The sequence below is a fragment of the Amblyomma mixtum genome, chromosome 10 (genome assembly GCF_055824585.1).
Source record: "Amblyomma mixtum isolate Tamu chromosome 10, ASM5582458v1, whole genome shotgun sequence".
In the NCBI taxonomy this organism is placed as follows: domain Eukaryota; kingdom Metazoa; phylum Arthropoda; class Arachnida; order Ixodida; family Ixodidae; genus Amblyomma; species Amblyomma mixtum.
In genome coordinates, this window is record NC_143021.1 from 78,866,267 (window position 1) to 78,890,829 (window position 24,563).

The 24,563-nt window shown below is 50.4% G+C and overlaps 1 pseudogene; it reads right to left on the reverse strand.

The window, feature by feature from the left end:
* Positions 1–256: 256 nt before the first annotated feature.
* The window catches only part of LOC149326243 (uncharacterized), a 28,816-nt pseudogene continuing 4,509 nt past the window's right edge, over positions 257–24,563 (reverse strand).

Sequence of the window (24,563 nt, forward strand, 5' to 3'; positions counted from 1 at the left end):
CTGACAAGTCTTCGCCAATTACTAGCAGTGTTGTCAGATGAACATCGTGCGAATTCGTTCCATGCGTGGAATCAATACAGACACTTTTCCTACCATATTCGAGCAGGAATGCCTTCCGAGTGCTGTTCATGAGAGCTATTTTAAACTTCCCTATGCCTTGTTCTGTAAGCAACTCTCTATCAGCTTAGAGCAAAACTGAGGTTTCTTGAAGCTCATCAATCCACACACTCATGCTGACAAACTCATCTGGATCTTTCTACTCATTTCCAATATGGAACTTTCGCTTTACATTATAAACATCGTGCCTGTCCAAAGCGTGGAGCACATTCTCCACCAGTTGCATGTGCATCTAGCAAAATCCTTTTACTAGGTACTCCTAGGCTCAGTTTTGCTGCTATGGCATTCTTCTGAGAGGATGTCCAGCGCTGATGCTTCACACTTTTCTCATGGCCGTAGTGCTCCGCCTGATACTCAACACTTACTTTCTCACCTTCTTGCGTGACAGCCATAGTTGTAAAGCAGTGCTTGTTGCACTTCACACTGCCCACTAACTTTGGCTGCCGCTTACCTTTTCCAGTTTTCACCTCCATTCCTGACCTGTGGCAAAACAGGTACCTCTTCGTTGCTCCTGAGGGTAAACGCTTTGGTCCAGTAGTGGCTGTGAACTGGACTTGCTCCTTCATTTCTTCCATTTCCTTCCATGATGCAAACTCTACAAACAAAAATACAAATGCACGTATTTAATGGAGACATATTGTAACAGTTGCTACACTGAAAAGTAACTGCAGCGGCTGAACGAGGGCACCAGAGAAACGGACCTCCACTTCAGCGTCGTCTACTTCTTGCGGCTGCGATCTTTTTCCTCTTCTACGTCCAATCCTCGTGTCACTGCCCCCTCTTCAGGAGCATCGCCCCGATGCGGTGTTACCGTCAGACCGAAGAAAAAGTGTTCAAGAGTTGCACCACGAGTCTGACATCACGGAATATGACTACATGCAGCCGGAAAGTCACTCAGGGGGTCGCTCGTAGTACGGCTTCATTCGCACCACATGCACAACGTCGCTGCGCTTGCCGTTGTGCGACGAACGAGCTGGCGAGGCTGGTGCAACTTCGTACGTTACGTCGCTGAGGCGGCGGACAACAAGGTAAGGGCCGAAGTAGCGGCGCAGTAACTTTTCGGACAGCCCGCGGCGACGAACGGGCGTCCAAACCCACACACAGTCGCCTGGGTTGTAGGTAACGTGGCGGCGTCCAAGGTTGTAGCGGTCAGCATCGATCTGCTGCTGACGATGAATGCGGTGTCTGGCCAGTTGCCGCGCTTCTTCCGCACGCTGAACATAGGTGGCGACGTCGACATCAAGTTCACTCTCACTGTCAGGGGGGTCCACGGGTAGCATAGCATCCAGGGGGGTGGTAACCTGTCGACCGAAGACTAATTCGAACGGAGTGAACTGCGTCGTCTCTTGCTGCGCGGTATTATACGCGAATGTTGCGTATGGAAGAATTTCGTCCCATGTCTTGTGCTCGATATCAATATACATGGAAAGCATGTCGGTCAAGGTCCTGTTGAGGCGTTCCACCAAGCCGTTTGTCTGCGGGTGGTAGGCCGTTGTACGTCTATGGCTGGTGTGCGTGAGCTTGAGTACAGCCTGAGTGAAGCGGGCCGTAAATGCAGCTCCACGGTCAGTAATGATAGCTGCAGGAGCGCCATGACGCAGGGCGATGTTGTGGACGAAGAAGTCGGCGACTTCAGCAGCAGTACCGTTTGCAAGTGACGCGGTCTCAGCGTATCGGGTCAAATAATCTGTCGCGACCGCAATCCACCGTTTTCCTCTGGACGACTTCGGAAAAGGGCCGAGGAGGTCTATGCCAATTTGCTGAAAAGGGGTCTTTGGTGGTGCTATGGGCTGCAGAAAGCCTGCTGGCTTTAGAGGAGGAGATTTGCGCCGTTGGCAATCCCGGCATGTTGTTACGTATCTACGCACGGATTGTAGTAAATTGGGCCAGTAATACTTAAGCCGAATCTTTGCCAGTGTGCGACTGACCCCCAAGTGGCCGGCGGATGGTTCATCATGACAAGCGCTTAAGATTTCGGAGCGTAACTGGGATGGCACAACAAGCAGAAACGTCTCCTTGTTGCTGTCGAAGTTGCGCTTGTAGAGGACTCCACGCCGCAGAATGAAGGACTGTAGTCCACGGCGAAACACACGAGGTACATGAGCATTCAAACCCTCCAGATACTTAACGAGTGGCGCCAACTCAGAATCTGCTCGTTGAAGCTGCGCCATACGGGAGATGCTAATGGCACAAAGAGTAGGGCAATCTTCGGTGATGTCTTGCGTAGCCGGTTCCACGGGCGCTCGTGATAAACAGTCCGCGTCTTGGTGCTGCCGACCCGATTTATAGACGACCGTAACGTCGTACTCCTGTAAACGGAGGCTCCATCTAGCCAACCGGCCGGAAGGGTCTTGAATGCTGGCTAGCCAGCATAGCGAGTGATGATCGCTGACAACACGAAACGGTCGGCCGTAGATGTAAGGTCGAAACTTACTCAGAGCCCAGATGACGGCAAGGCACTCCTTTTCTGTCGTCGAATAGTTCCGTTCCGATCGAGAAAGTGTGCGGCTCGCATAAGCGATTACTCGCTCTGCGCCGTCCTGCCACTGTACGAGGATCGCTCCGAGGCCGACATTGCTGGCGTCAGTGTGGACATCAGTCTCTGCATTCTCGTCGAAATGAGCTAGTATTGGTGGACTTTGAAGGCGGCAGCGGAGTTCCTCGAAGGCTGCGTCTTGGGCACTTCCCCATACGAAGGGTGTGTCATCTCGAGTCAAGGCAGTCAATGGCTCAGCTAGGCGAGAAAAATCTTTAACAAAGCGGCGGTAATACGAGCAGAGGCCCAAAAAACGTCGGAGGGCCTTCTTGTCGGTTGGGCGTGGGAAACGGGAGACGGCGGAAGTCTTGTCGGGGTCTGGAAGAACACCTTGTGCGCTAACAACATGTCCTAAGAAACGGAGCTCCTCGAAGGCGAAATGGCATTTCTCTGGCTTGATAGTTAGTTGTGCAGACTGGAGGGCTTGAAGGACAATGCGCAATCGCTGCAAGTGTTGTTCGAAGCTAGACGAAAAGATGACCACGTCGTCCAGGTACACAAGGCACGACTGCCACTTCAAACCAGCTAAAACAGTGTCCATCATGCGTTGAAATGTGGCCGGAGCGGAGCAAAGTCCAAATGGGAGCACCTTAAATTCGTACAGACCGTCGGGTGTCACGAAAGCCGTTTTCTCGCGGTCTCGCTCGTCCACCTCGATCTGCCAATATCCGCTTTTCAGATCTAAGGAAGAGAAGAACCTGGCGTCCCGGAGTCGGTCGAGGGCATCATCGATCCTCGGGAGTGGGTATACGTCCTTTTTGGTAACATTATTCAGTTTCCTGTAATCAACACAGAATCGCAACGTGTTGTCTTTCTTTTTCACCAGGACCACCGGCGACGCCCACGGACTTGTTGACGGCTGTATAACATCGTCTGCAAGCATTTCATCGACTTGCGTTCTAATAGCTTCGCGCTCTTTAGGCGAAACGCGGTATGGACGCTGACAAACTGGTGGCGTGGTCGAATCGGTGACAATGCGATGCTTGGCTACCGGCGTACGTCCGACCTTGGAGCTCGCCGCGAAGCAATCTTTAAAATCAAGTAGCAGCGACGACAGAAGGTTCTTCTGATGAGGTGACAACTCCGGGTTGATTTTAACCTTCTGAAGGGCGTTACTTGGTGCGGCATCGTCGTGAAGATTCACCTGTACGGGGCACAGATTCGGCAACCTATCCACGTCGTCGAGAAAGGCGACGGCCGTTCCCTTGGCGAGGTGCTGAATTTCATTCGTGAAATTCGTCAGAAAAACTGTCGCACAGCCGTCATTCAGTTCGACAAGACCGCGCGCGATAGCCACACCCTTCTCGAGCAACAGCGAAGGGTGACTGTCCGCAATACCTTCGTAGTCGTGAAACGAGTCGTTCCTCACTAACACCAGTACACTGGACCGTGGTGGCAGCATTACGCCGTCTTCGACTATACGCAGAGCGTTGACTCCTGGGCCTTCTGTGTCACTCTGCGCCACGGCTTGCTTCGTCGAAAATCTGACTCGCGCCTCGTGTAGATCGATCACAGCACCGTTTGCCTGTAGAAAGTCGAGGCCCAGAATCAAATCTCTCGAACACTCGCTCAAGACGACGAATTCACCCACGTAGACGAAACCGCGGATGCAGACTCGGGCTGTGCACCTTCCGGCCGGGCTAATGAGGTGACCTCCAGCTGTGCAAATGCTAGGGCCCAACCATGGTGTCAAAACTTTGCTCAATTCCTGGGCGAGGGTGTGGCTCATCACTGAATAGTCAGCACCAGTGTCAAGTAAAGCGATGGTGTCAGTTCCGTCAATCGTCACACACAAATCAGAAGTAGCGCGTCGGATGCTGTCGCTACCCTGCCCCGGTGAAGAATCAGCGTATCGGTATATCGGCGGCGGAGGATCTTCAGTTTTCCCGACAGCAGCGGCCTTGCCTCCGGAGACCGCTGGAATTAGTTTTCCCGATGTGGACTGGGAGAACGCCGCTCAGGGTAGCCGGCGTCTCGGCGAGGGCTTGGGGAACGGTAACGCAGCGGAGATGACGACCTAGGATCGTAGCGACCGTATGTCCCAGGCCTCTGACGGGCCGACAGATGAGCTTCAATTTCGAATGGTCGTTCGCCATTCCGGGGGCAAGGGTCGTCGGGCGCGAAACCACGCAGACCCACTCGGCGGTACGGGCAGGCCCTGTAAAGATGTCCCGCCTCACCACAGTGGTAGCAAAGGGGCCGCCGGTCCGGTGCACGCCACACATCACACTTCCGTGGCCGCTGGTAAGCTGGTCGATCAGGCACACGGGAAAGACCAGACGGCTGCGCTGCGTGAGTCGCGGTATTCACGTCGTAGCCTGACGTTGGGGCCCGGCAGAGGACAGACGCATAGGTAGGTCTGACCTCAGTCTGTCTTGGGATCTCAGGCAGTTGTTGCTGCTGTGCTGCTAGGCGCACCTCGTCCCGGACGGCTTCAGACAGCGATGTAACAGACGGCGCGCTGGGAGGCAGCTGGAGGGCTTGTAATTCCTCCCTGACGATCGACCTGATTAGGTCCCGTAAAACGGCCGCATCACTCCCTAGCGGCATCGAAGAAACAGCGGGCCCAAGCGTGCTTACATCCCGATTGTACTGCCGGGCTCGTTGCAGGAGCGTCGTCTCCATTGTAGTCGCTTCCGTGAGGAATTCGGCAACAGTACGCGGTGGACTGCGCACAAGACCGGCGAAAAGCTCCTGCTTGACCCCGCGCATGAGGTGGCGAAGCTTCGTCTCCTCCGCCATGGATGGGTCAGCACGCTTGAAGAGGCGTGTCATGTCCTCCACATACATGCGGACGCTTTCGTGAGTCCGCTGGTTACGGGAGCGAAGCGCAGCTTCAGCTTTCTCCCGGCGGTCTGCGTTGTGGAATGTAGCTAGGAGATTTTGGCGAAATGCCTCCCAGGTGGACAGGTTGCTCTCGTGGTTCTCGTACCATGTCCTAGCGGAGTCCTCGAGCGCAAAATACACGTTATGCAGCTTACGGTCGTCGCTCCAGCCGTTGTAGCGGGCGACCCGCTCGAAGGTGTCTAGCCAGTCTTCCGCATCTTCGTACACGTCACCGTGAAAAGATGGCGGTGTTCGCGGCGTGTGGTAGAGGATGGGCGCCGGGGACCTACTGTCTGTGGCCATTTCCGGTGGGACCGCCGGTCGAGGCTGCGTCATCCTCGTCGGGTTGGCAAGAGGCCCGAACTCAGGCGACTCACCGCGGAGGCGGCGGCTTGGGCGTTGATGGACCGGTGTGAGTTCCGTCTTTATCTCGTAGGCGTACGCAGGTCGGGAAGCGTACCCAGCACTGCTCCACCAGATGTGTAACAGTTGCTACACTGAAAAGTAACTGCAGCGGCTGAACGAGGGCACCAGAGAAACGGACCTCCACTTCAGCGTCGTCTACTTCTTGCGGCTGCGATCTTTTTCCTCTTCTACGTCCAATCCTCGTGTCAATATTACACAATGGTCAAACTTGTGTGGCTATGTTTGCAACAATTTAACTGAAGTTTTTCAAGATGTAAGGCAGCCATTAGAGCAACATGGACTATTTATTTTATTTATTTGGGAATACTGCAGAGTCAGCTGACTCCAAGCAGGAGTGGACACAAGAGAGAGAGAGAGAAAACTTTTATTGCTCTTTCAAGAGATTCGCGGAGATGAAGACTTCTTGGTCGTCCTGCTTGGGCGCTGGCGACTTGAGTCTTCGAGCAAGGGTGGGCCCTCAGTCCAGGGCTCCACTGAGTCGTGCCGCTTCAACAGCGTGCTGTACCAAGGCCCTCTGGACCTCGAGCTCGCTGCTGGAGAGACAGGTCTCCCATTGCTCCTCACTCGGTGGTTGATAATTGTGGAATGCTATGTTTCTTTCGCACTCCCAGGTAATGTGATAGAGTGTAGGTGTACCGCCGCACCAGGGACAGTCTGATCTGAATTGCGTTGGTGACATTTTGCTGTATATGTACAGGTTAGGAAAAGTGTTCGTCTGTAGCCTACGCCATCCTACAGCCTCTTCCCTAGTCAGTGCTCTGTGTGGTGGTGGATACCTCAATCTAGTTCCCCTATAAAGTTGTAGGGTCTCTGCGTAGCCTCCCTCGCACGTGAGTAGCCGTAACTCCGGGGCGTCCGATAAGCCTGCTCGGTAAGTGAGCCCTCGAGCCAGGCTGTCCGCCCTTTCGTTTCCTGCTACGCCTGCGTGAGCTGGCACCCAGATGATATGCTGTATAGGCGTTTTTCCAGCGGAAGCTGCCGCCTCGCCGATGATCCTAAGGGCGATGCCGCTAATGTTGCCCTTCGTATAACTCTTGCATGTTTCTTTCGAGTCCGTTAGAATGTTCAGGGAGCGGCCTCTTCTATAGCCTTCGGCTACCGCCAGCGCGACGGCAATCTCTTCGGCCTCCGCTATCCCCGACACTCCCACTGAAGCGCAGGAGGTCATTTCCCCTGTACCATTGACTACCACTACAGCGGCTGTGCGCTTCTCTACGCTTGCGTACATAGAAGCGTCCGTATATAGTGTGTTTTCGGATCGGCCTAGCCTTTTGTCCATCTGCTCGGCCCTAGCCCTCCGCCTCTCCTCGTGTAAGTTGGGATCCATGTTTTTAGGCAATGGCCCTACATTGAAAGTCCTTCTGAGGTCGTCTGGTACTTCTGTGTATCTGTCAGCCAGACCACCGGTGTTCCGACCCAACCTCTTCAGGAGCGCCCTTCCTGTGGGGGAGCCTCTGAGTCTAACCAGTTGTGCACCCGTTTGAGCCTCTGCGAGCTCGTCGAAGGTGTTGCTGACTCCGAGCTGGAGCAGTTTTTCGTTTAATGCGTTCCTGGGTAGGTGCAAAGCGATCTTGTAGGCCTTCCTGAGGACACAGTCGGCCTGCTCCCTCTCCGCTTTCGTTGTAGCGTGGTAAGGCAGCGAGTACATGACCCTGCTGACGATCAAGCTGTTTACGAGTTTTACAGTGTCGTCTTCCTTCATTCCGTATCTTCTCTGAGATACTCGGCTGATCATTCTTCCCACTTGTTCCGCGGCCCTCTTGAGCAGGGTGATGGTGTGACTGCATTTGCGGCTACTTTGCAGCCACATACCCAGGATGCGGACCAGGTTCTTTCAGGTTCAGGTTCTTTCAGGACCAGGTTCAGGCCTTTGACAACGTGAGCCACGCCGCCATCATGGAAGGCATAAACGACACGAATTGCGGGAAGAGGGTCCACGACTACATCAGGGCCTTCCTAAGTGACCGGACAGCAACCGTAGGGCTAGGCGAGTTACGAAGCGACGTCTTCGCCACGCCCTGCAAGGGAACACCCCAAGGCTCTGTCATATCGCCTGTACTCTTCAACATGGCGATGCTAGGACTAGCGAGAAGGCTCAAAGCGATCCCGGGTATTCAACACGCGATGTACGCCGACGACATTACCGTATGGACCACCCAAGGGTCGCTAGGAGAGAAACAAGATCGGTTACAAGAAGCTGCCACCTGCATAGAAGACTACGTAAGGGAGAGAGGCCTGAGGTGCTCGACCGAAAAGTCGGAGATCATCAGAATAGGGAGACACCCCACCCAAGCTTCACAGGAGTGGACACAAAAAAAAATTACAAGAATCAAGAATACAAGAATACACTAATACAAGAATACACGATTACAAGAAACAATACAAGAATACAAGTACAAGTACAACTTCACCCCAGCATTTTTAGGTTTTTAATGAACTCTTGCGCACTGGGACTGTCGACAATATTCTTAGGTAATTTATTCCAAGCGCGCATGGTTCTTGGAAAAAATGAATACTTAAATGTATCGATTAGGGGCCTATATTCACGAATCATTTTCCCGTTATCAAAACGCGAGCTTGTGCGTAGTGTGTGAGGGGTAATGAAATTATGATTGTTGATGTCTATTATATTGTTATATATTAAATTTAATCTGCATTCGGAACGCCTCGCTCGTAGTGTCTCGAGACCAAGATAATCAATCATTTCTGTCACGCTGTCAGTGCGTTTATATTTATTACAAATGAATCTGGCCGCGGTTCTTTGAACCCTTTCTAATTTGGAAATATTTTTCTTTGTATAAGGGTCCCATAGACACGAGGCGTACTCCAGACATGGCCGAACCAACGCTTTATAGGCTGCTAGTTTCACGTGCATGGGGGCTTTTGAAAGCTTGCGTCTAATAAACCAGAGAGATTTAAAGGCTTTGGTGCAGACTGTATTAATATGAAAATCCCAACTCAGATTGTGTGTAATAGTAACTCCGAGGTATTTAACAGACGGCGATTCCTTAAGTGCAGTGCCATTTACAGAATAAGAATGTTGTAAAACGGTTTTGTTCCTGGATATGCGGAGGACTAAGCACTTATCAGCATTTAAAAACATGTTCCAATTTGCGCACCAACCTGAAACGTCAGCAATACATCAGCTATAGACTTCTCAAATGTGATCGCGCTCAAGGGTAAATCACTCTTAGCGCGTGAGGCCCACCTGCCCCAAGTTCTGCATGGCTTCAGTGTCCAGTAGTGTTCGGCGTTCTCCGCACTGAAGTAGCTGTACGAGAGCAGGCACATCACAAAGGTTCGTCATGTGAGAAAGCTGCCTCGCATCTTGCATCCCGCCGTCCTTCTTCTTGGACTTAGCGATCGGGTATGCTGTATCGCCCCAAACGTTGAGACTGCAGACCTGTATACCTCGTGCTTTCTCGGTTTCATTTCATAAGTCAACCTAGTCGACCGTCGTAGCCACGCCGTTGCTGCCAAATATAGGAGCGCAGAAGGAAGCCTATGCAGCGCTTCACCAGACAATTCCGTCCATGGTGTCGAACCGGAATTTTTTTGGGTTCAGTTCAGGTTAGGGTTCAGTTCCGGGTTCGGCTCCGGAGCGACATTTCGTTCTGGTTCAAACCGCTCCGGAAAGAGTCGAACCGGTTCAAGCGGGTTCAGGCTATAAAAAATTCTGAACGTAGGTTTTTATTGAACCTTGTTTTGCTGTTTACTTTTCTTTGTGATATCAGCATATAAAACAACTCTGCAAAATTTGCTCATTGCGAGATGTTTTACTGTTCGCGGCAAAAAGACTTAAATTTACGCAAGAGCCGCGAAATCAAATGAACTCAGAATTAGTGTACACCGGCTATGTATATTAGACTATCTGATGAGTTACATAAAAAGAAAAAGTGATGGATTTTTCATCTACAAAACCTTTCAGTTTCAGCAGTTTCAAAGTCCCCGTCAGGCGAGTAATAGGTCTCTCTTGAAGCTCGTGTCAATCGGGAATTTCTCCGGCCGAAAATGCTTAAGCGGGCGCCGTCAGGACCACTGCATGCGCCCACTATGAGCGGAAGTTGCTTTGTATTTGCAGGTATATAAAGCCAAGACATCTTTCTGTCACCCCAAAAGCGGCTTGCCAGTCACCCCCCCCCCCCCCAACCCACTCTGGCACACCTGCAGCATACATCTTGAGAGTTTACCAAAAATTTTTTTATTTTCACCTGCTCTACATCGCCTTTGTAACTCGCATTTTCTCGACCACCTATAGCTCAGTTTCTTCAAAAACACAGCTAATCGTGGCTTGTCGCTAGTACAGTGTAAAATTAAGATTTTGTCCTATGCTGATGTCGTCTCCGTCTCTTGCTCTGACGTAAAGAATATGATTAAAAAGCAGGCTTGCATTGGTTGGGGGCTCTTCGTGTCTGTACGGACACAAACTTGCGACGTCTTCGATGCGACGTTGCGCTGTGAAGATGTTGCAATTGGTGCATTGCAAGAGGACGATCGTAAATTCGTTAAATAGAATCTTTGTTACTTTTCTGGGTCGCTTTCAAAGGGCCCATGCGTGGACAGAATTTCATGCTACCTTGATACAGTATGGTGAGTCTTTCGTGCAGTTTTTGTCCACTAACCTGTTTCATGACTTATTTTTCGAAACCCAAAAAGCCACCGCTTCCTGGCAGCTGTGCTAATAATTATTAGGTGACTAAATGCTCATCTGCCTTTTATGTACATAGTCGTGAGGGCATTTTGTGCTGACACACTCGATTTCCTAAATATTCGATTTTCCCTAGAATACCTGTACGGCTTCTCCAGAAGGCAGCTGACACAGGTTCTGATCGGTTATTACTTCCTCTACGTGCAGCCTTACCTAGCCTTTGCTGACGGCCTTATATTAAGCAAGACGAGTTCATAGGATGTACATTCAATAGGCCCCAAAAACCTTTCTTAGACCTCAAACGTCGACTTTACGTGTTAGGACATGCCATCGAGCCAAGCGGACGTTTGTGCCATGATCAGGGAATTGCTACATCTGCAAGCAAGGAGGAACTATTGAACAACGAAATTATTTGTGACACTATGTTCGTTTGAGACATAGCTCACCTCAGCAGTCTCTTAAAAAGGACATTGAGGTCATGCCTTACACTATAAGATTTGTGCCAGTAATGAAGGACACCGGAATTCCGTGTGAACATTTCTTGCTAATAAGACTGTTTAGCGTGTGAAGATGCTCTATGCTTGATAAACACGCACAATCGCCACTTTCGGCGAGATCACTGTTCACAGAACAGTTCTCATTTTAGCTCAGAACGTATATGCTGCGAAAGTTCAACCTCCTGACTGATCGCCCTTTTTTGACGTGTGCACCTTCAGGAATTTTTATGTGCGGGCAGAACAAGGAAGTGATAGTGGCATGAGGCCGTGTGCCGAGGTCGCGGAATTCGACCCAATCAAGTAAAGCAAGACAAGGTCAGGGAGGTTCCCGATACTCCATGCGGCAACAATAAATAGAATCTTTCAAGATGACCGAGTAGCCTACGACATCAGTGAACGAAGCTTCTCTGTTGCGCCCGCCGCCACTGGCTCGATTCCTACTATGGGTTAGACTATTGTAGGTCGTTTCGTTACTGCGTTAGCAGTTTAGTCTCCTTTCTCAAAGATTTCCGTGGTGTGTGTGTGTACATGCGCGCGCGTGTGTCCATGCATGTGGGCGCTTAAGCATGTGTATGCACACGTGTGCACAATTCGGTGGGCGCACATCTGGGCACTCAAAAAATTTACAGACGGTTGCAAATGGCGGTAAGGCGAAGTTTAAGCGCAACTTTCGCCACTGCCAGGTTGACAACAAACCCTGTGACCAAATCTCGACATGGACTCCTGTCAGCTGCCAAGGCTTGTCTGAGGAACTGCTATGCCGCTATTTTGGCCCTTAGAGAATGTTACAGTGCGTTAACGATCTCGACTATGAAATTGTTCCAGACAATGCTGTGCAACTGCGACGCAGACAGCTCAGACATTGTGCGCGTTGTGCGGCTTAAACCGTTCTATACACGGTAATGGCAAACATGTTGAAGTCGTAACGCGCTTCAGCTGGAATGCTCTGCTAACCCCCCACCCCCCCAACGTTTATTTTCGGTATTAAACTTACGTTGACCGCTAGGCTGTCGGCATCACAACAATGCTTCTCTTTTTCGGAAGGGGAAATAATGCCACATACAGTCCGACAAAATGTAAAACAAAAAAGCAGCTGCTAACAGTGGGCTACGATCCGCGACTCTACTGGCCAATCCGAGTAGTAAAAAGTGGAACAACTTTTTACTGTTTGAGTACAGCAAACAAGCCAGGGATCAAAATTCTAGAGCATATAATTGTTTCTCTTGTAAGCCGCTTTTTCTTTAGGTGACAAGAAAAGTTTTAACAGATTACTTTTAGTTGTGGAAGAATTCTTCGCAAAGGTCCTGAATGTGGGCGAAGCTTCGCTCCAGACTTGAGTTGTATCAGACTATAGTATTGCCAGGTGGCACGTGGCTGAGCTGGAAGACGACGATGCAGCGCTCACGCTGTCATGCATCGGCCACCAATCGACCAAAGTCTTGCCCAACACCAGGTATTAAAGCACCCTGCGTCAACAAGCATGTCACAACAAGAGAATGGAGCAAGTTCTCAAGAATGAAGATAGCCTAAAAGCCGTGAAGAGGAAACTAGGCAGAGAGAAAAATCCGATGTATTCATTAAGAGAGAGAGGGCAGTGTCATTTCCAAAGTAGGCACAGAGTTCCACTATATAGTAGGCAATGGAATCAGGACAATAATGAAAGGCAGTAGTGCACAGCACTGACATCCCGCCAGAAACGAAAGAGGAAGTGAAGGAAGCTTTAGGAGCAATGCAAAGGAGGAAATCAGCTGGTGAGGATCAGGTCCATATATGCTGGGAAGGTCAGAGGGGAGATGGTGCTAGAAAAACTGGCCACCCTGTACACAGGGTTTTTAGTGTTTGGGAGAAACAGGACTTTACCCTATTAAAATTTTTACACCTCGAATATGCTCCTGAAAGATTGGGTGAAACGTGATTTTCCCCCGATTTCTGAACTACAATGCCCTAGACAGACAACGAAGAAAACAATCTAACATTATCGAAGGTGGCAGCCGTACTGCATCTACTCTAGAAGTGCTTGCTGAGTCAGTCATCCAATGACTACCGACATCTTGATTTCCGTGACCAACGTGTAAGAATATATTAAGGTGCTGACACTGCGCCCGGCGGAGCGGCCAGACCTTGTTCGCTGCTCCTCGCGCTTCTATCGAACGCAGACAGGTGGCACCATACGATCGAGGCTTGTCTAGACGCCGAGCTGCGGCAGCTATAATGCACGTGCTGAGCAATCGTTTGGTGCTGCGGCATGTAGTATGTGCGCTTTCTTAAGTGCAGCAAGGCACCGAAGGATTGAAACTGCTGTTGACACCAAATAATTTTGGGCAACTTCGTGTTGTACTTGCTGGGACTGCATGAATGGGTGAAGGACGATGCCGTGCGATCCTTCCAAGCTCGTTAACGAAATGCATTCACTGCAAAGTTTTTCCAATCCATCGACACGAATGCTCACAACATATATAATAACTATACTGACTCCTAAAATATTGTCACGAAGTTGTGACGACGGGAACGGGTTTATTTACAAGTGGGGATCGGGGACATCAATGGACGGTAAGCGTAAGGTGGGCTCCACCACAGTCTCGCAGACTGTCGTTTTCTAGGAGTCTAGGTGGCATTTCGTTTTCTAGGTGGCAACACGACCACGACCATGGTAGCCTTCAGAGGACCCAAGGTACCGAACTTTGTCCGATATGGTGTCAGGCTTATACCGTGCCACCTGTACAGAAAGCAAATCGATGTCTGCCACCAGTGTGGTCAGGGTCGGGCATCGCAAGGACGTGTGCCCGACGCCAACCAACCGGATCTGCCGGGGCTGCGGCCAAGCGAACCCCAAGGAAGACCACAAATGTAACCCCAAATGCAAACTTTGCGGCGGCGCTCACCCGACCGCCAACAGAGAATGTAAAGCCAGGTACAAGGTTCTCTACGTCGTTCGCAAGCGTCAGTGGGAGCGCCGAAAGGTCAGCCACCAGCAGCCGTCGGAGAGCGATTTCCCGTCACTCGACAAGCCAGCTGCCCGTAAGTCAAGAACGCCATCGAGAAACCGCGCGCAGTCGAGAAATAGCAGCTGCAGGAGCCAGAGCAGAGACGCGCGAAAAACCAAAACCCAAAGATCACCATCGCGCGAGAGAACCGGTTGGGTCAACGCCGCACGAGGTATGAAGACCAATCCGAGCGACAACGCCAAAACAGAAAACAACGCTTCAACCAAGGAACGAGAGATCAACGAGGCCCTGAAAAAGGAGAACGCGACCCTGCGAGCCACCATCAACAACCTCACCAAGGAAATCGCGGAGATTCGCAACGCCACCCGCAACGTCATACAACAAAAATCCAGCCCGAACGGCAAAAACAAGGCCGAAGAAACTACGGCCGACGCAGACAAGGAGCCGCCAACGAAGAAGAGGGCCGTCAAATCGCGCAAGACCAAGAACAACATGAGCAACTGCAGCACCGACAACACCAACAACAACGTCGAGGCCAAACTCAACAGCCTCGAGGATATGATCAAATCGATGAAGGAAGGCATCGAAGACTTCCTAACGGAGAACGTCAATAGAGTCAGCAATCTGGAAAGCAGTGTGCAACTAATACTAAGCAACCTAACGTTCGCGCCAGTACAGCAGCAAGTCAACCAAGCGCAGCAACTCGGAGAATTCCGAATAGGACAATCATGGCCACCAACTCCACAGGCATAAGAGTGTGGCAGTGGAACTGCCGCGGCTTCGTCAAGAAGAGGGCAGTCGTCCAGCAACACATCGAGCACGCGGCGCGCAAGCCCGACGTGCTCCTGCTCCAAGAAACACTAACGGACAAGCCGTCCCTCCCCGGCTACAGGGTGCACGCGGGCCCGCCCGACGGCAGAGGACTGAGCACCCTGGTCAGGAAGGGACACACCTTCGTCAAACACCGGCTAAGCAACGTCAGGATCGAACACACGCTCACGAAAAAACAGCATCTTCATTTTGAACATCTACAGTAACCCATCGCAGAGACTGCAGAAGTTCAAAGCCATTCTTCACAAGGCAAGCACGACGGCCGGCCAGAGCACGCTGATCGCATGCGGCGACTTTAATGCGATGGATCCGGCGTGGGGCTACGTCAAGAGCAATGCGAAAGGCAGAAACCTATCCCAAGACGCGGCGGAACTCGGCTATACCCTCATAACCGACCCGGCTTACCCAACGAGAATTGGCAACTCTGTGTCCCGAGATACCAGCCCAGACCTCATTTTTGTCAAGAACAACGAACCGATCACGATCACGTGGAGGAACACGGGGGTGGACCTCGGCAGCGACCACATGACAGTGGAAATCGTCATACCGGAGCAGAGAAGTACCAACGTCAGGAAACATACGTGGATCGATTGGACCGCTTTCAGAGATAACAGAAATCAGCAGGCGGAAGAGATCGAAATCGACGACATAGACAGGTGGACCAACAAGATCCACCAAGACGTTCGAAACTCAACCACGGACATAGAAACAGACCTCGAAACGAACAGAATGGATAACCGACTGGCCCACCTCATCGAAGCCAAGCAGTCCATTCTCAACAGATGGAAAAAACAACGCCTTAGTCGTAGGCTACGAAAGAAAGTCGCAGAACTCAACAGAGCAATCGAGGACCACTGTCGCATGCTATGTGCGCAACAGTGGAACGAGATATGCAACGCCGCCGATGGCCAGATGCACAACAGGAAAACATGGAACTTGCTGAAGCATCTGCTCGACGAAGCCAAGACTAAGTCACACCAAAGGGACCGACTGGCGAAACTCATCCATCGAGAAGTCACTAAACACGGCGCCGATGAGGTGACGAAACGCATCAGCGACAGATATCTGCCGGCTACGCCCACGGAGTGCCATAGGCCGTACGGGGGGCTGCCCAACGCCCGTCGTGACAGAGATATAGACGTAGAAGAAGATCGCACGGCACTGCAGGACCTCAACAGCAGGTCGGCGGCCGAGCTGGACCGCATCACCAACAAGGCACTTAAGAACCTCGACGACAAATCCACAGAAAGCCTCACGAGCTATTACAACAAATGCTGGAAAACAGGAACGCTGCCGACGCAGTGGAAAAGGCCAAGATAATCCTGATCCCCAAGCCGGGCAAGCCATCCGACACGGATAACCTCCGACCCATATCACTCACATCTTGCGTGGGCAAGGTGTTGGAACATGTCCTGCTCAACAGGTGGCAAGAATACCTCGAGAAAGATCTCTACCCGGAAACAATCATTGGCTTCAGGCAGCATCTAAGTACCCAAGGCGCCATGATACAACTCAAGCACCAGATCATCGACGGCAACACCGGCGACAACAAAGCAATACTGGGACTCGACCTGCAGAGCACGTTCGACAAGGTGAAGCACTCGGCGATCCTATCCCAAGTCTCGAAACTAAATATGGGAGAGAGATCCTCACGGACAGAACGGCCAAGCTCAGAGCGGGGGACCTCCAAGCACAGCAAAAGAAGCTGGGAAGCACAGGCACACCTTAGGGATCGGTCATCTCGCCGGTGCTTTTCAATCTCGTGATGATAGGAGTGGCCGAAAGGCTCAGGAGCATCAAGGAAGTCCGACATACGACATACGGTGACGACATAACGCTGTGGGTGGAAGGGGGCAGCGATGCCCACATCGAATCCACTCTACAGGTGGCCATTGACGCGATCGAAGACCAACTCGACGGAACGGGGCTCCGATGCTCGCCGAGTAAGTCGGAGCTCGTCGTCTACCCGCCCGTCAAGCACCGCAAACCAAAGAGCAGCCCGAGAGAGTACGAGGCAATCAAAGTCAAGACCAGAGAGGGAAACGCGATCCCAAGAGCCAACAAGATCAGAGTGTTGGGAATGACGATCGAGACGCACGGCAGAAACGGCGAGACTGTCACCCGACTCATTGCGAAAGCGGCGAATGCCACGAGACTACTCAAACGAGTCACGAACAAGAAAAGCGGAATGACGGGAGAGAGCCTGATCAGACTGATCCACTCGTTCGTCATTGTCACGTAGCGTACGTGGCGGCCTACCACAAGTGGAAGGAGAGCGAGAGAAACAAGATAGATATACTCATCCGCAGGGCCTACAAGACGGCACTGGGACTGTTCGAAACAACGAGCACCAAACGCCTCCTGCAGCTGGGGGTGCACAACACGCTAGAGGAGATAGCGGAGGCCCAACGCGCCGCACAACTCGAAACACTGTCTACGACCAAGGCCGGCCGGAAAATCCTGGACAAGATGGGAATTGGATATCAAGGCAGGGAGCAGACACAGCTCCCCGTCCCCTATGCGATCAGGCGCAACATCAGAGTGTACCCGGTACTGAACAACATGCACCCGGAGTATAATAAAGGGAGGAGAAAAGCAGCGAAAGCCAAGGCGCTGATAGACCAGCACGCGGCCGACACACACGCACGCTACGTTGACGCGGCTGAGTACGCCAAGATACACGGCTTCATGACGGTCGTCGTCGACGCGACCGGCACCGTTCGCACGACCGCCAGCACGAGATGCCCCAGGGCAGAGCAAGCGGAGGAGGTGGCCATCGCCGACCGCGACTACCACACGGTGCTATGCGACTCGAGGCAGGCGGTGAGAAATTACGCCAAAGGCAGGATAGCGAAGGAAGCGGTGCGCATACTGCAGGCAACCAAGTACGACGATGGCAGCAAACAAGTGAGAATCAAGTGGTTCCCGGCGCACGCGGGCGAGGCGTCAGACCGCAACGCCAACCACAACGAGACGGCACACGCCGAGGCGAGCGCGCTAACGGGCCGCGCCTCGGTCGACTGGCCGCTGTGGTTCAGCACCAAGGACCGAATGACCGAATACAACGAAATAACCAAGGCGTTCCGCCTAGCTCGCAGAACCCTTCCACCCTCTTGCTCGGGGCTCAATCGAGAGCAAGCCGTTTTATTCAGACAGCTACAGACGGGCTCACTCCTCAGCCCGTCGCTGTTGCACAGACTGTATCCCGAGACGCATCCGACAGACAAATGCAGAGTCTGCGAAACGGAGACGGCCGGCTTCGCACACATTCTGTGGAATTGCAGCAAGTACCAGGAAGAAGCTAAGTCTGGGAGGATCCCGCCGCGACTGGAAGCAGCCGCAGGGAGCGACAAACAAGAGGAACAACTTTGGGCCGTCCAGCAGGTCATGGAGGCGCTGGCCCAGCAGGAACCCAGCGAGCCGGCAACGGCGAGCGGGGACCCAGGCCGCGCGGCCGGCACCCAGAGGACGACATAAGCCCCGTCCGAAGCGCGCGCGCGCTCTACTGCAGGCCCCACACACACTGGTATAGTTTAGATTGGCGCTCTGGCGGGTCGGCGCATCATGGACACGTTACTGTCAATACTTATCGGTTTTTATCCCGGCTGTGTCATGTGGTGGTTGTTTAGAGTGTATAAAAGGTAATGCCCGAAGCGTTTTTCGAATAAAAGTTGGAAGTTCTGCGCTCAGTGTGTACGTGTGTTTCTGTCTCTGTCCTTGTTTTCTTCGCCCAGTTTAACCATGAACGAAAAGCGCCAACTGGCCCGCCAGAAGGCTATTCTTGAATATATTTCTCCTACCCAGGGCTCTATTCTATGTTCTACATCTAAGCATCAAGCGGCAACCTTTTGCGCGTCGCTAATCGCAGTCACCACATGCCGATCCCGGGTTCTTGCATACTACCTGAGGATGAAGATCCCCCCTCCGCTGATTCAAGTAATGCTGGGCACGCCGGAGCCGTCATGGGGACACGCTAGAAAGATCAGCAAAATAATGAAGTCAGAATGTTGGAGACAAGTCCGTTTCTACACGGATTGGCTACGCGCCCTTGTCTATGAAGAAGAAGATCCCTCCTTGGCAAACCGAAGATTTTCAGAACTGAAGAAGACTGCTGCCAGTTGCACCGAATTTCTTTGGCACCATGTAAGGCCGAAGCTTCATTCTCGGAAGCGCGTCGACAAGGCAGCCAGGAACATCTTTGTGGAAGGCAACATCAGCATCCCTGGGGGTATACGGAGCATCCTGGAGAAGGGTCCGAAATTCTCCTTTGAACCTCGGACCAACCTCTCTGAGCTTCTAGCTACGGTGCGACAAATTGCCCGCAGCAAAACCAACCAAGATAAAGGACGTGTTATCGGCGACGGAGTTGACAGCCTCATCCGTACTGTAAGTGAACAGCCACCTAAGAACCCCCCTTTTAAGGAAAATTGTGAACCACTTGAAAGACAACGACCTCACAGTCATCCAAGCCGACAAAGAAGGCGGCTTCGTTGTTATGCCTGTTGGAATGTATGACGAAAAGGCTCTGCAGGCACTAACGAAGAACTTCAGGCCGATAGAATTTTGTGAAGAAAGACAAAAGAGGGCTGCCAGGAAGCTTCTCAGGAAGGTACAGCTCGAATCAATGGCCAAGGACGTCAAGAAAGAGCAAAAGGGGTTCCTTCAGGTTTTCTTCACAGGAAAAACCCACAAGGTGAATTGCCCTCTTCGCGTCATTGTGTAAGAGAAGGATAGTTGGCAGCGAATGGTAGGGGATTTTCTAAAGAAGCACGTAAACGAAGTAGTGGGACCGGACCCGTTTTTAGTGAAGAGCTCGAAGGAATTTCGTGCCACTCTAGGTGACATTACCTCTGCCACCACGGCGTTCTCGATAGACATAGAAGACCTGTTCTACTCTATTCCGCATGAAGCCTTGTTTGCAGCACTCAAACAGCATGTAGAAGAATACGGTGAAGTCAGCTTCCGCAACGCTGTTAGCATGTCTTTGGAACAATTCCTTGAACTGTTGAAATTTTACCTTGCGTCGACCGCGATTTGCCACAAAGGACACTTTTACATTCAGAAAAGTGGTATTTGCATAGGCTCATCTGTGGCACCTGTTTTATGTAGTATTTTTCTCTCTTCTTTGGGTCGGCGCTTAAAAAGTAGTCTCTCCGACCAAAGCATTTTGCGCATTTTTCGGTACGTTGATGATTATCTCGTGATGTTAAACCTTTCTTCTAACTCTAGTCTGCCTCAGTCAGTTAGTACTATCCTTAATGTTTTCAAGCGTGAAGGAAAAGGGCTTAATTTTACACATGAATTGCCCAAAGGCAACCAAATCCAGTTTCTGGATATTAGTCTGGAATTTACGCCTTCACACATCTGTTGGTCCTACAACCCCAGAATGAACAAGCAGTTACTACCCTTTGACAGTGCGCATTCAAAGTTGGCTAAAAGAGCGATTGTTCACCTTGCCTGCCGTTCAGCCTTAGAAAAATCATGTGAACACAGAATGAGTTCAAGTCTTAACCGTCAGACTGAGAGGTTGTATGATGCCGGGTATCCGCCGCAACTGATAGCCTGTGTTTGTGAGAGTCTGCTACAGGGGATGAAGAACCCCCAAACGAACGAAGACCGAAAACCAGTGTGTGTCATGCCTTACCTGCACCGAGTGTCTCACAATTTAAAGAAAGTAGCAGGAAGATACGGTGTCCAACTCGTGTTTGCGGTGCCGTGCAAGCTAGCTAAACTGTGTGCATACATGAACCGAGATGATAGGCAGCAAAGATGCACCTCAAATCACAGCCTTGAGTACACTGATTGTGCCAGAGAAGCTATTTATCAGGTGCCATTATCCTGTGGAAAGATGTACATCGGACAAACTTGGCGATGTTTTAGTGAGAGGGCGGCTGAACATGTTCGCAATCTTTCTACCAACTCAGGAAGAAATTTAGCTTTACATTGTAAGAAGTGCGAGAAAAGTGATTGTCAACCGTTTCTCGAAAGCACAGAGTTCCCCGCTACGGCTAGAACCAGAACGGAAAGGGAGATAATTGAGGCCTTCCTAATCGCAAAAAATTCGAAGAATTGTGTGAGCACACCATCCATTATGCTCTCTGATAAAGAAATCTCGTTTTTAGAAGGGAACACTTTAAACCGTCCATTTTAACCCTGCACGTGTACTCTTGTTATTTGTTTTTTGCCATCCTTCATAGATTTTAGCCTGGTTTCGCCATTTCATTGCTCGCGTCGCCGTTACCTTTGTTGTTTGTTGTCTCTATCTTTCACTCTCAGTTTCACAGTTTTAGCCTCTCGTGTTTTTTCTTAGTTCTTTTCAGCCTACGTGTTTTAGGGGCTTTGCACCTTCATCGTTTATTGTTATTACCAGGGTGTCGAACCGGAACCGAACCCGAACCCTAAACCGGAACCGAACCCGAATTTTCGCCAGGAACCGGAACCGAACCGAACCCATAAATTTTTTGCCATCTTGGAACTGAACCCGAACCGGAACGATTCAAAGGAACCGTTCCGAACCGGTTCGGGACCCGGTTCAGCGCCACTTTTTTTCATCTCGGCATACTTCTTGTTTTCGGACAAAATGAGATGATCTAGCGCGTAGATTTACCCTCCCGTAGCTGTCTGCGCTGGGAAGTGCGAAAATGGTACCCAGTATATGCGACATAAAACTTACAGGAAGTCTGGTGCCTGGGAAAAAGTCTAATTGACGCTTCTGCAATGTACTACCGCCAATTCTTTGTGCGTCAGGTTTATGTGAAATCTTGAGTTATTACTCCTTCCCTTTTTACATATTTGCGTAAATCTTTAATCAAAATGTTAGGACTGCTCTAACTCAGTAAAGTACTATAGACACCAAATTTTTTGCTTGCGTGCTTTCTTCTTTCAAACGATGTGTTAGACGTTGGTGTACACGGAGCATGGCGTGGTATTTCACCAACACACAATAAATAATTTGTATTTCAATTTCTTCATGACCCTGTTTCGGTTTCACCAACATAACGATGGCTGTGACGTGTAGAGGAAATTAAGTCGCGTGAGGTGCAGTAAAACGGCAATTTAACTGCTGATACGTTGTTCGTTGTAACTATAGGTCTTTAAGCTGCCTTGTTAAGTGCTATGGTGAGTCAAAACAACGCATCAGCGTTTTTATTAGTTTTCTCGTGCCTCACTGGACCTAAAGTTGAAATCATGTAACAACCATCATTTGGTTGATGAAACCGGGACAGCATGAGAGAAAAAATTGTTTTCTAAATTATTTAGTGGCAGTAGGCGAATACCACACGGTGGTCCATGTATTCTAATATCTATGGCGTAATTTGAAAGAAGAAAACACGCAATAAAATTGGGTGTCTACAGTCATTTAAGCACCGATTAAGAATGTCTTTTCTTTGTGTCATTTCCCACCAATAGATGAAATATTAGCGCGAGGATCCAACAACGTTGTGACGGTGGTTTTTGAGGAGGAAATGGCGCCGTAACTGTCTCATTTCTTGATGGACACCTGAACCGCGCCGTAAGGAAGGGAGGAAGGTGGGAGTGAAAGAAAAAACAGAAACAGGCGAAGTAGGCGTACACCGAATAAGTAACCGAGCGCCCTAACCACTGAGCCACCGCAGTGGGTAGTGCAACATTTACTTTTGTAGGCGCTCATTGTCTCAAACAGCAGGTTCTAAATAAAACTCCTCACGATGTAGCTCAACAAAGAAAAAAAAAGGCTGAATGGCTGTGGAGCTCGGCTGCTGATTCCAAAAATACAAAGACCAGCGTGCTTTCTCGCACGCCGAAAATCCCCAGCTGGTCCTCGTTAATATGGAGCCCTCCACTACACGGTCCATCATATAGCCACAATGTCTACTCGACACATTACACCCGAGATATTCCTACTATTATTACCAAAAGAAGGATGTATAAATAGGTGCAGCTTGTTTTGTTTTTAGAATCCGCATATTCTTGTTTGTGCGCGACGGAAATAAGCAACGAAAGGCGGGTTCTTGGCAACGGTGGATATGTACTAATAAGAAAAAAATTAAATACCGAATACTCAAAAGGACAATGCGGAAATATATGCGCTTGCTGGCATGCGATAGTGATTACGCCCAGAAAGATGCTACTGCGATTAAATGTAACTGCGATGAAGTGATTTCGTTATCCCTATTCGCTGAAATCGTTCTGCTTCTAAGAAAAAATTGCTGCCAGTCGCCAGCGCGCGGCTCTATCCGCTGTCATCTCACTGCTCGATCTTAAATTCTCTGTCTGGCGACTTATACCTACTTCTCGCTGTCATACTTCCCATTCGTAGTGTCTGACACGACTGGCTTATGACTGTTGGCGTTTTTTTTCGTACAACGCTTGGGCGACTGAATACGTTGAGCCTTCACAACAATCTGCCTCGGCTATATCGGGTACAGGTGGGTGGTGGGGGTGGAAAGATGAGTGAAAGTTTTTGAAGGTGTATTTTTACCAGTGAATGCCCGAATGTGCGCCCACCGAAGTGCGCATCAAGGATGGAGGCTGCACGCACGCACCCCCCCTAACACACATACACACACGCACACGCACACGCACGCACGCACGCACACACACACACACACACACGCACACACAGCGCGGTTATTTTTGGGAAAGCAGGCTACACTGCTAACGCAGTAAAAAGAACAACTAACAGGGTTTGTATACTCTATATCCTCTGACTCCAAGTGGGATTCGTACCAATGGCGGCGCAACAGAAAACTCTCTTTACAGATGCTTTCGGCTATTCGGCTATCTTGTAGGCTTCTTTTTATGGTTGTTGCATGGAATATTTGGAACCTTTCTGACCCTTTGTGGCAGTTTAAAACTACAGTTGAGCCAATTTATAACGAACCTGTCGGTGACGCGGCTTCCGTTCGTTATATCTGATCAGGAGAGCAAGCTGCCGGGCTAGTTGGTGAAGCATGTTAAATTGAATTCAGCGCAAAAATACAGACAAGGGACAAAGAGAGACACACTCAGACGTTCACGAGCGCTAACTACCAACTGTTTATTCATGCTGAAGTACAGGGGATATATAGGAAGGGAATGAAGAGCATGCGCGTAGCGAGGTACAGATAATGCACATCCGTCAAGCAAACGAGTTAATCAAAAAACGAATCTAAAAAAGCACATTCAGATGAGTATATGTGTACCGATGTGTCACTCACACAACGTTCGGACAGCTTTCTGATATAATAAGCTTCTAAAACGAGCCTTGCCTTATCATTGCCGCTCTTGCCAAGAATCGTGGTCTTCTCTAATCCCGCCCTACATTTACACGAAGCAAGGTGCCGCACAAGATTCACATTCGTGTCGTTATTTTCTATGTTTTTGGCATGCTCCCGTATATCTGATGTTCGTAGCAAGTGGATTCTTCGTACAACAGCCAGAAACACTAAGGCCACTAAAAATGGCGTCTATTTCTTATAAAACTGCGTTCGTTATACGTGCCTGCTTGTGCAAAGCAGAGCCTGTCGCGGCTCTTTCCAAGCTATCTAGGGCGGTCATTTAATCCTCGTCGAGACCTTGCTGCCAGCTTGGTCCCTTGTTGTCCTGTTTGCGCTATTGCTCCGAAGTATGAACCAACAAGCCCGGATTTCAACGTTTTTAGTTGATCCGCGACCATGGTCAATAGCTTCGCTTTCGACGATGCCCCCGTCTCACGCACACCGCGCTTCTTCCATACGGGATGCTTTGCCCAGCCTGCGAACGCGTAGGCAATGATT